The sequence below is a fragment of the Schistocerca americana genome, chromosome X, assembly GCF_021461395.2.
Source record: "Schistocerca americana isolate TAMUIC-IGC-003095 chromosome X, iqSchAmer2.1, whole genome shotgun sequence".
In the NCBI taxonomy this organism is placed as follows: domain Eukaryota; kingdom Metazoa; phylum Arthropoda; class Insecta; order Orthoptera; family Acrididae; genus Schistocerca; species Schistocerca americana.
This window is the reverse complement of record NC_060130.1, coordinates 413,479,620-413,497,472: the sequence shown is the minus strand read 5'-3', so window position 1 is coordinate 413,497,472 and position 17,853 is coordinate 413,479,620.

The window sequence follows — 17,853 nt, the reverse complement described above, 5'->3', positions numbered from 1 at the left end:
CCAGCTTCTGTCGTCTGCTCCAAGTAGGTGCAGAAACACGAGTGAAGCTTTTCTTACAAGAGAAAAATTTAATGAGTATTTTAATTCACCAGAAGGTTCTGTTCAATGGCAGTATTGGCCATGGACGTCGGGAGTGACGTTGCGCATCATGCAGCCTATTGCGCACAGTTTGAGTCGTAACACGACGTCATGTGGCTTCACGAAAAACATTATTGAACATGTTGGCGTTGCTGTCAGGGTTCCTCATAGCCATAATCCGTAGGTAGCGGATATCCACTCCATGTCCGAACAACATCGCTTTGGTTCACTCCGAGACGCCTGGACACTTCCCTTGTTGAGAGCCCTTCCTGGCACCAAGTGACAACGTGGACGCGATCGAACCGCGGTATTGACCGTCCACGCATGGTTGAACTACAGACAACACGAGCCGTGTACCTCGTTCCTGGTGGAAATACTGGAACTGATCGGCTGTCAGACCCCTCGGTCTAATAGGCGCTGCTCATGCACGGTTGTTTATTTCTTTGGAAGGGCTTAGTGATATCTCTGAACAGTCAAAGGACTGTGTCTGTGATACTATATCCACAGTCAACGTCTGTCTTCAGGAATTCTGGGAACCGGGGTGGTGCAAAACTTTTTTTATGTGTATACATAGAGTATAAAACTATAACTGGTGTGACTGGAGACATTATCCTGATACACTGAAGGACACTGGACTGTCGACTTAAGGCGTCAGCGCGCTCTAGAGCCACCCACGCTGCTGTTCGAGTGGTAAATCGCGCTAACAGACACAGGTAAAGTAGCCTACCAGGTCCAAAAAATATATTTTAAATGCGGAGGAAATAAATGTTCACTACTGGAAATTAAAACTGGAGCACCAGGAAGGATAGTAAACAACGAAATTATACTTACTTTGTGTTACGCTACAGTAAGAATAACACATGCCTACATTTGTAGGTGATCTGGGGTGTACAGGGGGTCAAATATGCTGCCACCTCTGTTAGGAAGAACAGCTGTAATCCGGCTGAGCATCGAATCGAAGTAATCTTGGATGACAGATAACATTTACATCATACTCCGCAAGTCACCTAACAGGGTGTGGGGGAGGATAATTTTAGTACTATTAACTGATCCCCTCCACTCTCCTCACTGTTCCACTTGCGAGTGGCGTGTGGGAAGAACGATTGCCAGCAAGCCTCTTTATATGCACAGTGTGGTTCATTGGTTTGAAGGGGGAAACCAGATGGCGCTATGCTTGGCCCGCTAGATGGCGCTGCCATAGGTCAAACGGATATCAAATAGGAACCCCCATTTTTATTACATATTCGTGTAGTACATAAAGAAATATTAATGTTTTAGTTGGACCACTTTTTTCGCTTTGTGATAGATGGCGCTGTAATAGTCACAAACGTATAAGTACGTGGTATCACGTAACATTCCGCCAGTGAGGACGGTATTTGCTTCGTGATACATTACCCGTGTTAAAATGAACCGTTTACCAATTGCGGAAAAGGTCCATATCGTGTTGATATATGGCTATTGTGATCAAAATGCCCAACGGGCGTGTGCTATGTATGCTGCTCGGTATCCTGGACGACATCATCCAAGTGTCCGGACAGTTCACTGGATAGTTACCTTATTTAACGAAACAGGAAGTGTTCAGCCACATGTGAAACGTCAACCACGACCTGCAACAAATGACGATGCCTAAGTAGGTGTTTTAGCTGCTGTCGCGGCTAATCCGCACATCAGTAGCAGACAAATTGCACGAGAATCGGGAATCTTAAAAACGTCGGTGCTGAGAATGCTACATCAACATTGATTGCACCCGTACCATATTTCTATGCATCAGGAATTGCATGGCGACGACTTTGAACGTCGTGTACAATTCTACCACTGGGCGCAAGAGGAATTACGGGACTATGACAGATTTTTTGCACGCGTTCTACTTACCGACGAAGCGTCATTCACCAACAGCAGTAACGTAAACCGGCATAATATGCACTATTGTGCAACGGAAAATCCACGATGGCTGCGACAAGTGGAACATCAGCGACCTTGGCGGGTTAATGTATGGTGCGGCATTATGGGAGGAAGGATAATTGGCCCCCGTTTTATCGATGGCAATCTAAAAGGTTCACTGTATGCTGATTTCCTACGTAATGTTGTACCGATGTTAGTACAAGATGTTTCACTGCATGACAGAATGGCGATGTACTTCCAACATGATGGATGTCCGGCACATAGCTCGCGTGCGGTTGAAGCGGTATTGAACAGCATATTTCATGTCAGGTGGATTGATCGTCGAAGCACCATACCATGGCCCGCACGTTCACCTGATCTGACGTCCTCGGATTTCTTTCTGTGGGGAAAGTTGAAGAATATTTGCAATCGTGATCCACTGACAACGCCTGACAACATTCGTCAGCACATTGTCAATGCATGTGCGAGCATTACGGAAGGCGAACTACTCGCTGTTGAGAGGAATGTCGTTACACGTATTGCCAAATGCATTGAGGTTGACGGAGATCATTTTGAGCATTTATTGCATTAATGTGTTATTTACAGGTAATCACGCTGTAACAGCATGCATTCTCAGAAATGATAAGTTTACAAAGGTACATGTATCACAGAGGAACAACCGAAATAAAATGTTCTGTATTTTAATTTAAAAAACCTACCTGTTACCAACTGTTCGTCTAAAATTGTGGCCATATGTTTGTGACTATCACAGCGCCATCTATCACAAAGCGAAAAAAGTGGTCCTACTAAAATATTCATATTTCTTTGCGTACTACACGAATATGTAATAAAAAACGGGGGTTCCTCTTTAAAAAAAAACACAGTTGTTATCCGTTTGACCTATGGCAGCGCCATCTAGCTGGCAACCATAGCGCCATCTGGTTTCCTCTTTCAAGCTAGACAAGTTTCGTTCGTTGTAGTTTTTTCGTTTGACGCGTATTTCGTAAGGTATTTGACCCGGTCACGATGTATGGACCAACCTGTTTAAGCAAAAATTAAAATAAAACCATATATCATGCTTGATAATCAAGCCGTACAAAAAAGTAGAAATTAAGTAAGAAATATCTGTACCTAGCGACAAATTGTTAACTATATAATTTTGTACATTTTTAAAAGACATTAATTTTAAAATAAAACAAGGTTTCTTCTTACTTTCAGTCCTGCAAACTGTTTTATTATATCTTTCGCACCTGATCAACAGTTTCATGCTCCACTGCAAAATGAATAAACCGTTAAGATGATTTTGTGTAGTAGTCGAAGGTAAAAACTCCTTTCACTACTTGCCCAAGACCGCAACTACTACTGAAAGTGGTCTTTTAATTATATCCCATTTATTAAAACTGTGTGCTCGACCGAGACTCGAACTCGGGACCTTTACCCTTCGCGGGCAAGTGCTCTACCATCTGAGCTATCCAAGCACGACTCACGGCCCGTCCTCACAACCTTACTTCTGCCAGTACCTCGTCTCCTACCTTCCAAACTTCACAGAAGCTCTCCTGCGAACCTTGCAGAACTAGCACTCCTGAAAGAAAGGATATTGCGGAGACATGGCTTAGCCACAGCCTGCGGGATGTTTCCAGAACGAGATTTTCACTCTGCAGCGGAGTGTGCGCTGATATGAAATTTCCTGGCAGATTAAAACTTGTCCGCAAAAGGGAAAGGTCCCGAGTTTGTGTCTCGGTCCGGCACACAGTTTTAATCTGCCAGGAAGTTTCATATCAGCGCACACTCCGCTGCAGAGCGAAAATCTCAATCTGGAGACAGACAATCTGGCACACCCAACGCCAGCTGTATCCCTCGAAATATGTGTTGTTGTTTTGGTTAGGACAGAGCTGTGAGGGAAAACAGATTTATTGTTTGTGGTAGATATCCAACGAAGCACACCTTGAGAGTGGCATAGTATAACACAATGGAGTCATCTGCTGATTTCCAACTATTGGCTGCTGCCCTCCTATGGCATGGTCATCATGCAGGTCGCCGGACACCGAGCCAAGCGGCGCATATGGCCCAGGTTGTGTCATCTAAGGCTGCATGAGTTACTGGCGTAAGTGGCGCGGCGTCCTTTCATCTGAAGCCACCGGAACAGGCCAGGAGGCGGGAGTATGTGTGTCTCGTCGGGTCCTGTGGGGCAAGGCGGCTACAGCAGCCGTCATGAATGCGGACGGAGCCCCCCCCCCCCCCCCTTCCCCGCGGTCTCGCGAGGTGGCGTGGTGCAGAAGGCCGGGAATGAATGAACACTGGCGCACTAGCACCCGGCAGCGCAGTGCGGAGAGTCTTAATGACTTTGCGCTCGCAGTATATGAAGCCATGAAGTGATCGGAAGTTAAACAAGAGTATCACTGTCCTACGAAATTCAAATTATGTCCTTCTCAGAGCATAATTCACTGATTTCCCGTCCTCTGAATCTTTTTTCCGATTTCTACCACCTATTCTCGTTTTATAAACAATTTCCATTAACAATTTCTGTTAATATTACGTCTCCTGAATTGGCAATTGAGGGCCACATGCAGGCTGAGAAAAATACATTACATCATGCGGAGGTGGGGGTGGGGGTGGTTTGGGGGGGCTAATTAATTGATCAATTTAATAAATTTGCATATCAGTTTGATACCAATTTGATATCGAAATTGGGGTTATGCGGCCATCTCCCTACTACTGACGCCTGCCACCTGGGTTCTTAGGCCATCCTCGCTTTCTTTCGGTGGATGGCCGATTTCGTAAAGGCTACTAGCAATGCACGTGAGGTGCAGGCTAAGCTATTTGTAGCATCATACCCACGGTCAATGTGGTCCTTTGGTTTCAAGCAGAGTGAAAAGTGTAAACCAGAGACTCTGACAACTCTGCGACGGTATCGGATGCGAATTTCTCGACCTTTGAAATCGTGTGGAGAGTTGTAGCGTCCCCCTTAATAATAGGTCAGACGTGTACCACACGCAGAAAGCGGCTACTAGGGTAGTGGAGTACGTGTGACAGGCACATGAGCATTTTTTAGGTTAGATAAACCCTCCTCTCCTTCAGATCAGAGGCTAATTATCTGCCAAATTAGAATTTACGTCAGCCACAGTGGTCACAGAGAATACTTGTACTTGCAAATCGGATACAAAAAAGGTTGATATCAGTAAACTGCAGGAGCATTGAAGGAAAGGTCCCAGAATTAGTACCGCTTATTGAAGGTTATAAGGCTCAGATAGTATTAGGAAGAGAAAGTTGGTTGAAACCGTAAGTGAATAGCACGAAATCCGAAGTTCAGATTGGAATATTTATCGTATAGACAGATTAGTTGCCAATATTTATAGCAGTAAACATTTAGATAATATCTAGCGAAGTTTTCCCGAGTCCGAATGTGAATTAATCTGGATAAAGTCAAGCATCAAAGGCCGGTTAAGAATGGTAATCGGATGCTTTTACAGATCACCTGGGCCAAGAGTTGTAGTGGTAGAGATCTTCCGAAAATTACTTGGAACAGATAGTTAGATAACCAACCCGTGAAGGTAACGTCTTAGACCTCCGAACAGCAAAAAAACCTGAACTTATCGAATCAGTTAACGTTGAGGAACGTATCAGTGATCATAAGGCTGTGATAGCAACTATGACTACGGGTTTTACAAGAAATGTTAAGAAAGGTAGGAAAATATTTTTGCTTAGGAAGAGTGTCAGGATACAAATGGCAGAGCATCAAAGCAGTCATCATCAAATATTCGGTTGTGAGGACGAAAATGTGCAGCACAAATGGGAAAACTTCAGAAGCATCGTTCAATATGCCTTAGACAATTACGTTCCGGGCAAGGTCATAAGTGATGGAAAGACCGGCCGTGGTTTAACAGTCTTGTCAGAAAACTCATTCGTAAACAAAGAGAGCTTCACCACAGATCAGCTGACAAGGGAAAGCTGAACGAAACGAAAATGAGGGTAGGAAGAGCAATGAGAGGAGTACCGAATGACTTCGAAAGTAAAATTTTGTCAACTGATCAGAGTAAAAGCTCCACGAGGTTTTGGTCTTACGTAAAATCCTAAATCGGTTCGAAATAATCTGTCCACTCACTCAATGACCATACTGGCACCGAAACTGAAGACGACAGAGAGAACCCTGAAATACTGAATTTGATCTTCTGGTCTTCCGAAATTGTTTCACGGCGGAAGATCGTAATGCGGGCCCTCCTTTGAATCGCTTACGAACGTCGAAATGGCAGATACTAAGACAACCGATCACGGAACAGGAAAGCAACTAAAATCGCTTAGTAGTGGAAAACCATCAGGACAAGGTGAAATATCTATAAGATTCTACAAAGACTGTGCACTAGAACTTGCTCCCCTTCTAGTAGCAGTTTATCATAGATCACTGGACCAACGAAGGGTACCTAGCGACAGGAAAAAAGCGCACATCATTCCCGTTTTCATGAAGGGTGGTAGGATACATACACATTTATACGTCTATATCGTTGACGTCAATCTGTTGTAGGATTATGGAACATGTTTTATGTTTAAGAAATATGATATTTTTGGAAAACGAAAATTTCCCGTATAAAAATCAACGTAGATTCCGCAAACAAAGAACCTGCAGAACTTGGCTCGCTCTGTTCCTCCATGAGATCCACAGCGCTGTGGACAACCACGCCCAGGTTGATGAAGTATTCCTTGTCTTATGGAAGGCATTTGACACTGTCCCACACGGCCGTTTAGTAAAAATATATATGTATATACGATCTCATAGAGTATAGGAGAATATTTCCGATTGGATTCAAGACTTCCTTACAGATAGCACTCAACACGTCGCTCTTGTGAAACTTTGCGAGAGAACTTTCCGGGATGAGTCGGACGACATTTTACTTCTTCCCTCATACTCAGAGCCCGCTCTAAAGGAGGGGGCAACCGGTTATTTGTCAGGGGTTCAAAATTGTAGGACGTCGTTTTCGCTTAGGTATGAGAAAAATATTAATGTGTTAAATACGCCATAACAGAAAAATTTTATTGAATACGAACATAAAATATAAGTTCCGTCTCTCTTTTATCTAGTCTTGCATTATTATGATGACGTCGCTCGCTGCTCGGGCAGTTGCTGCGCTATCGCGATACGGAACCCTCAGAGCGCCAGTCCTACACGCACTTGGCCTGTTTTTTTTTTTTTTTTAACTAAATACATCTATAATTAAGATGTTGCTTAGTTTTATACATACTACTTTACCGTAAACCGATTATTTTGGATCGACAATTATACGACACTTCATTAGAAGAAAAAAAAGGAACTTCTCATACGAAGAACGAGATGCAACAACCAAAGATACAAAGGAACAAAATAAAATACATTTTTTTTAGTTTTATAAGCGAGCACGCAGTAAATGCTACAGACACACGATTTGAACAACTTAGTAATCACAGTAGCTGTTTTCAGTTCTTGTATATACGATCAAAGAAATGCTCCTAAAACACTGTAGGAATTTAGGATGTATTTTAACGGGTGGTGATTCTGTTTACATAAATGGGATAGAATTAAAAGACCACTTTCAGTAGTAGTTGCGGTCTTGGGCAAGTAGTGAAAGGAGTTTTTACCTTCGACAACTACACAAAATCATCTTAACGGTTTATTCATTTTGCAGTGGAGCATGAAACTGTTGATCAGGTGCGAAAGATATAATAAAACAGTTTGCAGGACTGAAAGTAAGAAGAAACCTTGTTTTATTTTAAAATTAATGTCTTTTAAAAATGTACAAAATTATATAGTTAACAATTTGTCGCTAGGTACAGATATTTCTTACTTAATTTCTACTTTTTTGTACGGCTTGATTATCAAGCATGATATATGGTTTTATTTTAATTTTTGCTTAAACAGGTTGGTCCATACATCGTGACCGGGTCAAATACCTTACGAAATACGCGTCAAACGAAAAAACTACAATGAACGAAACTTGTCTAGCTTGAAAGAGGAAACCAGATGGCGCTATGGTTGCCAGCTAGATGGCGCTGCCATAGGTCAAACGGATAACAACTGTGTTTTTTTTTAAAGAGGAACCCCCGTTTTTTATTACATATTCGTGTAGTACGTAAAGAAATATGAATATTTTAGTAGGACCACTTTTTTCGCTTTGTGATAGATGGCGCTGTGATAGTCACAAACATATGGCCACAATTTTAGACGAACAGTTGGTAACAGGTAGGTTTTTTAAATTAAAATACAGAGCATTTTATTTCGGTTGTTCCTCTGTGATACATGTACCTTTGTAAACTTATCATTTCTGAGAATGCATGCTGTTACAGCGTGATTACCTGCAAATAACACATTAATGCAATAAATGCTCAAAATGATCTCCGTCAACCTCAATGCATTTGGCAATACGTGTAACGACATTCCTCTCAACAGCGAGTAGTTCGCCTTCCGTAATGCTCGCACATGCATTGACAATGTGCTGACGAATGTTGTCAGGCGTTGTCAGTGGATCACGATTGCAAATATCCTTCAACTTTCCCCGCAGAAAGAAATCCGAGGACGTCAGATCAGGTGAACGTGCGGGCCATGGTATGGTGCTTCGACGATCAATCCACCTGACATGAAATATGCTGTTCAATACCGCTTCAACCGCACGCGAGCTATGTGCCGGACATCCATCATGTTGGAAGTACATCGCCATTCTGTCATGCAGTGAAACATCTTGTACTAACATCGGTACAACATTACGTAGGAAATCAGCATACAGTGAACCTTTTAGATTGCCATCGATAAAACGGGGGCCAATTATCCTTCCTCCCATAATGCCGCACCATACATTAACCCGCCAAGGTCGCTGATGTTCCACTTGTCGCAGCCATCGTGGATTTTCCGTTGCACAATAGTGCATATTATGCCGGTTTACGTTACTGCTGTTGGTGAATGACGCTTCGTCGGTAAGTAGAACGCGTGCAAAAAATCTGTCATAGTCCCGTAATTCCTCTTGCGCCCAGTGGTAGAATTGTACACGACGTTCAAAGTCGTCGCCATGCAATTCCTGATGCATAGAAATATGGTACGGGTGCAATCAATGTTGATGTAGCATTCTCAGCACCGACGTTTTTAAGATTCCCGATTCTCGTGCAATTTGTCTGCTACTGATGTGCGGATTAGCCGCGACAGCAGCTAAAACACCTACTTAGGCATCGTCATTTGTTGCAGGTCGTGGTTGACGTTTCACATGTGGCTGAACACTTCCTGTTTCGTTAAATAAGGTAACTATCCAGTGAACTGTCCGGACACTTGGATGATGTCGTCCAGGATACCGAGCAGCATACATAGCACACGCCCGTTGGGCATTTTGATCACAATAGCCATATATCAACACGATATGGACCTTTTCCGCAATTGGTAAACGGTTCATTTTAACACGGGTAATGTATCACGAAGCAAATACCGTCCTCACTGGCGGAATGTTACGTGATACCACGTACTTATACGTTTGTGACTATTACAGCGCCATCTATCACAAAGCGAAAAAAGTGGTCCAACTAAAACATTAATATTTCTTTATGTACTACACGAATATGTAATAAAAATGGGGGTTCCTATTTGATATCCGTTTGACCTATGGCAGCGCCATCTAGCGGGCCAAGCATAGCGCCATCTGGTTTCCCCCTTCAAACCAGACGAGTTTCGTTCTTTGTAGTTTTGTCGTTTGATGCTTACTTCGTGAGATATTTGGCCCGGGCACTAGCAATGAACCACACTGTGCATATAAAGAGGCTTGCTGGCAATCGTTCTTCCCACACGCCACTCGCAAGTGGAACAGTGAGGAGAGTGGAGGGGATCAGTTAATAGTACTAAAATTATCCTCCCCCACACCCTGTTAGGTGACTTGCGGAGTATGATGTAAATGTTATCTGTCATCCAAGATTACTTCGATTCGATGCCCAGCCGGATTACAGCTGTTCTTCCTAACAGAGGTGGCAGCATATTTGACCCCCTGTACACCCCAGATCACCTACAAATGTAGGCATGTGTTATTCTTACTGTAGCGTAACACAAAGTAAGTATAATTTCGTTGTTTACTATCCTTCCTGGTGTTCCAGTTTTAATTTCCAGTAGTGAACATTTATTTCCTCCGCATTTAAAATATATTTTTTGGACCTGGTAGGCTACTTTACCCGTGCCTGTTAGCGCGATTTACCACTCGAACAGCAGCGTGGGTGGCTCTAGAGCGCGCTGACGCCTTAAGTCGACAGTCCATTGTCCTTCAGTGTATCAGGATAATGTCTCCAGTCACACCAGTTATAGTTTTGTACTCTATGTATACACATAAAAAGAGTTTTGCACCACCCCGGTTCCCAGAATTCCTGAAGACAGACGTTGACTGTGGATATAGTATCACAGACACAGTCCTTTGACTGTTCAGAGATGTCACTAAGCCCTTCCAAAGAAATAAACAACCGTGCATGAGCAGCGCCTATTAGACCGAGGGGTCCGACAGCCGATCAGTTCCAGTATTTCCACCAGGAACGAGGTACACGGCTCGTGTTGTCTGTAGTTCAACCATGCGTGGACGGTCAATACCGCGGTTCGATCGCGTCCACGTTGTCACTTGGTGCCAGGAAGGGCTCTCAACAAGGGAAGTGTCCAGGCGTCTCGGAGTGAACCAAAGCGATGTTGTTCGGACATGGAGTGGATATCCGCTACCTACGGATTATGGGTATGAGGAACCCTGACAGCAACGGCAACATGTTCAATAATGTTTTTCGTGAAGCCACATGACGTCGTGTTACGACTCAAACTGTGCGCAATAGGCTGCATGATGCGCAAAGTCACTCCCGACGTCCATGGCGAGGTCCACCTATGCAACCACGACACCATGCAGCGCCGTACGGATGGGGCCAACAACATGCCGAATGGAACGCTCAGGATTGGCATCACGTTATCTTCACCGATGAGTGTCGCATATGCCTTCAACCAATCGTCGGAGACGTGTTTCGAGGGAACCCGGTCAGGCTGAACGCCTTAGACACGCTGTCCAGCGAGTGCAGCAAGGTGGAGGTTCCCTGCTGTTTTGTGGTTGCATGTGGGGCCGACGTACGCCGCTGGTGGTCATGGAATGCGCCGTAACGGTTGTACGATACGTGAATGCAATCCTCCGACCGATAGTGCAACCATATCGGCAGCATACTGGCGAGGCATTCGTCTTCATGGACGACAATTCGCAACCCCATCATGCACATATTGTGAATGACTTCCTTCAGGATAACGACATCGCTCGACTAGAGTGGTCAGCATGTCCTCCAGACATGAACCCTATCGCACATGCCTGGGAGAAATTGAAAAGGGCTGTTTATGTACGGCGTGACCCACCAACCACTCTGAGGGATCTACGCCGAATGGCCGTTGAGGGGTGGGACACTCTGGACCAACAGTGCCTTGATGAACTTGTGGATAGTATGACACGACGAATACAGACAGGCATCAAGGCAAGAGGACATGCTGCTGGGTATTGGAGGTACCGGTGTGTACAGAAATCTGAAGGTCTCGCTATATGGTGGTACAACATGCAATGTGTGGTTTTCATGAGCAAAAAAAAAGGCCGGGAATGATGTTTATGTTGATCTCTATTCTAATTTTCTGTATAGGTTTCGGAACGCTCGGTACCGAGGTGATGCAAAAAAATTTTATGTGTGTAATAAGGAACTCGCACTTATTCGGCATTCGGATGTGACACACGGGGAATCGCACTCGGTGGGCAGCGAAGACTGCCGTTCCTACCACAGGAAGGCTGCAAGAGTGATCACTAGACGCCTTCCGCGAGCTTGAGCTTCCCTTTTGTTGACAACATTTCCTTCTGCTGACAACGACATTCCCTTTGCTAAATGAAACTCTTTGTAATACGAACACCTGGAATGGCCTGCTGACCCTTTAACTTTCGATTGGAATTTTTCCCCAGTTTTCTTGTATTTAATATAAGGAAAAACTGAATATAAATGATCATACAAAGATTTCTGAGCGTGTCGGCGACGAACAAATGTTCGTAAGCCCCTAGACCTTAACAAAACCACACCTCCATGGCTGCCATGTAATAACAAAAGTAATAAATGATTGGGTAAATACTAGGTCCATTGTTAGAATTTATGTTATGTAATTAATAATTTTTTTTCCTCTTGTCTTATATATATATATATATATATATATATATATATATATATATATATATATATATATATATATATATATATATATATACAGGGTGTCCCAGCTATCTTGTCCGCCCAAAATATCTCTGGAACAATAACAGCCAGTGGAAAACGACTTTCACCGGTATCAATGTGGGGCTGGGGCCCATGAATGTACATATTTGGAAACATTCTAAAACGAAAGCATATGTGTTTTTTAACACAAACTTATGTTTTTTTAAATGGACCTCCAATATTTTTTCTTCAGCAATCCATAGCATGACAAAGCACATACACAATGGCGTTGATGGCATCGCAATATTCCCATTACATCCCGAGATATTGAGACGCGAAGTTGACGCTTGAAACACCCGACATGCGCTGTTAGCGCACGTCCTGAGGCCCAGGCGTGAACCCCACGCTGCCCGTAATCGCGATGTGATTGACATGTGTAATCACACCTCCATACTTATCAAGAGGGACACTTACCTGTCAATCACATCGCGATTGGGGTGTTACAAAAAGGTACGGCCAAACTTTCAGGAAACATTCCTCAGACACAAATAAAGAAAAGATGTTATGTGGACATGTGTCCGGAAACGCTCAATTTCCATGTTAGAGCTCATTTTAGTTTCGTCAGTATGTACTTGAAGGAAGGTAATGTTGACTTCGGTGCTTGTGTTGACACGCGACTCATTGCTCAACAGCACTAGCATCAAGCACATCAGTACGTAGCATCAACAGGTTAGTGTTCATCACGAACGTGGTTTTGCAGTCAGTGCAATGCTTACAAATGCGGAGTTGGCAGGTGCCCATTTGAGGTATGGATTAGCACGAGGCAATAGCCGTGGCGCGGTACCTTTGTATCGAGACAGATTTCCAGAACGAAGGTGTCCCGACAGGAAGACGTTCGAAGCAATTGATCGGCGTCTTAGGGAGCACGGAACATTTCAGCCTATGACTCGCGACTGGGGAAGACCTAGAACGAGGAGGACACCTGCAATGGACGAGCAATTCTTCGTGCAGTTGACGATAACACTAATGTCAGCGTCAGAGAAGTTGCTGCTGTACAAGGTAACGTTGACAACGTCACTGTATGGAGAGTGCTACGGGAGAACCAGTTGTTTCCGTACCATGTACAGCGTGTGCAAGCACTATCAGCAGCTGATTGGCCTCCACGGGTACACTTCTGCGAATGGTTCATCCAACAATGTGTCAATCCTCATTTCCGAGCAAATGTTCTCTTTACGGATGAGGCTTCATTCCAACGTGATCAAATTGTAAATTTTCACAATCAACATGTGTGGGCTGACGAGAATCCGCACGCAATTGTGCAATCACGTCATCAACATAGATTTTCTGTGAACGTTTGGGCAGGCATTGTTGGTGATGTCTTGATTGGGCCCCATGTTCTTCCACCTACGCTCAATTGAGCACGTTATCATTATTTCATACGGGATACTCTACCTGTGTTGCTAGAACATGTGCCTTTACAAGTACGACACAACATGTGGTTCATGCACGATGGAGCTCCTGCACATTTCAGTCGAAGTGTTCGTACGCTTCTCAATAACAGATTCCGTGACCGATGGATTGGTAGAGGCGGACCAATTCCATTGCCTCCAAGCTCTCCTGACCTCAACTCTCTTGACTTTCATTTATGGGGGCATTTGAAAGCTCTTGTCTACGCAACCCCGGTACCAAATGCAGAGAATCTTCGTGCTGGTATTGTGGACGGCTGTGATACAGTACGCCATTCTCCAGGGCTGCATCAGCGCATCAGGGATTCCATGCGACGGAGGGTGGATGCATATATCCTCGCTAACGGAGGACATTTTGAACATCTCCTGTAACAAAATGTTTGAAATCACGCTGGTACGTTCTGTTGCTGTGTGTTTCCATTCCATGATTAATGTGATTTGAAGAGAAGTAATAAAATGAGCTCTAACATGGAAAGTAAGCGTTTCCGGACACATGTCCACATAACATATTTTCTTTCTTTGTGTGTGAGGAATGTTTCCTGAAAGTATATATATATATATATATATATATATATATATATATATATATATATATATATATATATATAAGAAAAATTTGTTAACATCGAGTAAGATATAAATGGCAGGAAGTCGTTTCTGAAAGTATTTGTATGGAGTGTAGCCATGTATGGAAGTGAAACGTGGACGATAAATAGTTTAGACAAGAAGAGAATAAAAGCTTTCGAAATGTGGTGCTACAGAACAATGCTGAAGATTAGATGGGTAGATCACATAACTAATGAGGAGCTTGTGGCACAACTTGGTTGGTAGTACATATTCTGAGACATCGAGGGATCACCAATTTAGTATTGGAGGGCAGCATGGAGGGTAAAAACCGTAGAGGGAGACCAAGAAATGAATACACTAAGCAGATTCAGAAGGATGTAGGCTGCAGTAGGTACTGGGAGATGAAGAAGCTTGCAGAGGATAGAGTAGCATGGAGAGCTGCATCAAACCAGTCTCAGGACTGAAAACCACAACAACAACATATAGTAGTAGTTGTACGGTTTGCTTTTGTTTCTAGGCTGCATAACAAATAATAAATTAATTCTGTAATACGGTATGTGTGTTTCGACGATTCTGTAGGCCTTCATACAGATGACAAAAAACATCCTGAAGTCGAATGCGTTGTAAAGCCTGCTGCTATCCACATTCACGTTCAACACTAACGCCGTACTGAGAACTATTTACTGCCTTCCGCAGATTTGGCTTAGGGGATCTGAAGCTAAGAAGACGTGACCACTGTGAGTAAAATAGCTATCCCCATAACGAGCCCCGTGTCATTGCAGCTGCAAGAATGACTAGCAGCAGACGTAAGCACATCTTTACGGAAATCTCTAACAGAGTCTCTGCATCATTAGTACCCGCTACGTGATACGACTAGAACAGGTGTGGTCTTAACCTGTAGTGATCGTTTTTTTATCCCACTACTGTCCATCAGTCATCTGTCTCTAATCGTTTCTGATTGTCTGTTCGTGAAGACAACGCCACGATACTAAATGCTTGTTCTAAACACTGCATGCTGAATTTATAATGATGCTGCAAACTCACGGGGTCCACTTTATTGAGATAAACCGTTCCAATACATCACATCCAAGGCTGATTTTTCTGCACAGTAGAGCTCACTGGAATTACGGAGGGGCGGGTTACAACTTCTCATCTATCTTACAGTCATTACAGCCCACTTACGCCGATAGGCTTCATGCTGTCCATTCCTTTCATTCTGCGTTGGTAGATACTCAATAAGCTGATGAAAAGTAGCGTTGAAGGAACACCAAGTACCTACCAAGCAAAGGCCGCATAACTCAAGCTCGGAAGCAGCATCTGCAAGGTCGCAAAATTTCGGGCCTTCGGAATTATAAGCAGCTTGCTTCAAAACGGTTTAAAGTTCAACTTATTAGCCTTTACTGCCTCCAAAACAAGCAGCAAATGGCGACCAAGTGCGCATTTACTGTCCAAGTATTACTGGTGCACATTAGTTGCTGTTTTTACTACAATTTCTGTATACGAAAGCAGCCAGAAGTTCACCAGTCCGATCCGAACGATTTTCACGTTCTATCCAATTACTGACCCGACACACGGCTGTTTGCTAGTTACTACATCAAGTCGTTCAGTGATCTTCTTATGAAGGAGTGCTCGCCCAAATGTTTCATAATGTTCACCAGACACGCCACGCGGAGTTTGAAGTACAACCAGAAAGTTCACACGCCAATAACTTCAAAAATGGTTCAAATGGCTCTGAGCACTATGGGACTCAACTGCTGTGGTCATCAGTCCCCTAGAACATAGAACTACTTAAACCTAACTAACCTAAGGACATCACACACATCCATGCCCGAGGCAGGATTCGAACCTGCGACCGCAGCAGTCGCACGGTTCCGGACTGCGCGCCTAGAACCGCGAGACCACCGCGGCCGGCCCAATAACTTCCAAACCAAGTCACTTAAGATGTCCAAACTTTCATTAAAACGTTCAAAACTTACGTAGCTTTATAATTACGATGAAAAAACCGACAGAATGCAAGAAGCCGGCTGGTGTGGCCGAGCGGTTCTAGGCGTTTCAGTCTGGAACCGAGCGACCGCTCCGGTCGCAGGTTCGAGTCTTGCCGCGGGCACGGATGTGTGTGATGTCCTTAGGTTAGTTAGGTTTAAGTAGTTCTAAGTTATAGGGGACTGATGACCTCAGATGTTAAGTAAAATAGTGCTCAGAGCCATTTTTTAGAATGCAAGATGTTCATCTTAACAAAAATATGAGCTGAGCGGTTCCATGTAGAGATGCTCAATAAGACGGTTCCCGAGCGAGTCTCAGAGATAAAAAATTGTAGCACAAAGCACTACACAAAGCGCGTGAAAGCGCTTAATCCCTATCGGCTGAGGATTTAGGCAGCTAATCAGATAAGCTCGAACATTCCTAGTCTCACGATAATTGCTACGTCATCCAACAGCATCACAGAAAGCAGTTTACAAAAGAAATTCTGAATTTACGAAACCAAATTTTATATAAATAAAACAAAGTTTGAACTAAAACCTAGAAATGAAACACAGACTGACTTCATACCTAACTTCTCTCCTGGTTGCTTTTATACAAAAGCATGCATACTAAGACATATGTCACATGATTCGTGACTGCATAAGATTTCTCCCATGCATATATTTTACATAATTTTTTAATACAATCAAACATCCTGGCTTTACGTATGCCCTCCATACACTCTCTCACTCTTTCCACAACACTCACACATCAAAACACAATTAAATAATATTTTTTAAAGTGGCTGGTATTACAGCAGCTTTTGAAATGAAAGCAATGAAAAGTCTAGATAAATAACTGCGATGTACTTCATCTTTCTAATTATAGTTTCTGCCGATATTTTAAATGACTAAATTACAGTCTCTAGCTCAGTTTCGTAACTCCAGATAAGTTATTGTGGCTTTTTGGCAAAAGTTTGTGTCTCGAAAGTACTGAAGATAATGAAATGAGATTTCTATAGTATAGTTGTATTATCAATAGAAGTCTGTATACGGAGTACGTAAAAGAAGATGGAATACAATTTAATACTACTACTTTATATTCATAGAAAATGTGCATAATGTATCGTACGCAACCGGAATGTAAGTATGTAGTCCCAACGGCCAGTGACAACTGCTGGACAACTGCTGCTCTGCCACCACCTACATGACAAGACACACTTCCCAAGATCGTTTACTTCACTGTAGAGAGGAAAGACTAACAATAATGTGCTACGTTAGAAGACCTTTAATTTACTGCCGCTGTTATTTTTCAGGATGGACCTTAAAATAATTATGGCGATCCCAGTGTGTTTGTTAAACCTACAGCCATCCGATTTGAAATCCTATTCACGTACAAATCTAACAGAAAACTGTTTGGCAACTTTGTTGTTCCCGGCTATGAAACCTTCACATTATATACTCGACGACTGACTCACTGAGTATGGCCTCTGGTATTAAGTAAGAATGTTCAATTTTGACTAGATACTGTTCGCAAAACGCGTCAGGAGGAAAAATTAAAGAATTCAGCGACAAGTACAAGAGAAAATTATTTGAGCCAACCATAGTAGCAGACTCACCTAATGTTTCATGTCCAAAGTAATGAACTTATAATAATAATAATTATTATTATTATATTTTTATTGCAGTCGATTGCCGCATAGTCTTCATAA